This window comes from Nanorana parkeri, unplaced genomic scaffold (assembly GCF_000935625.1).
Source record: "Nanorana parkeri isolate BGI_ZX_2015 unplaced genomic scaffold, ASM93562v1 scaffold173, whole genome shotgun sequence".
NCBI lineage: Eukaryota > Metazoa > Chordata > Amphibia > Anura > Dicroglossidae > Nanorana > Nanorana parkeri.
This window is the reverse complement of record NW_017306441.1, coordinates 1,529,009-1,529,282: the sequence shown is the minus strand read 5'-3', so window position 1 is coordinate 1,529,282 and position 274 is coordinate 1,529,009.

Genomic DNA, 274 nt, shown 5'->3' with positions numbered 1-274 from the left:
AGCCCGTCACGGCACTTGTGTCCTGGGGCGTAGGACAATGTCACGCACGCTCTCCATTGACGCACACCCTCGTCTCAATAACCATTCACTGCATTGCCCCAACCCCGATGCCGGGGTCCATACAATCTGCGGTCACGGCACTCCCTGCTACATCACTATGCTTTGTCCACCACCATGCCAGAGACCTGACTTTGTGTTTTTTAGCAGTCTATACTACGTAGGAACACCCTGTACAAGGCCAGGGCCGTCGCCGGACCCCTAGCAGGCCCACCGA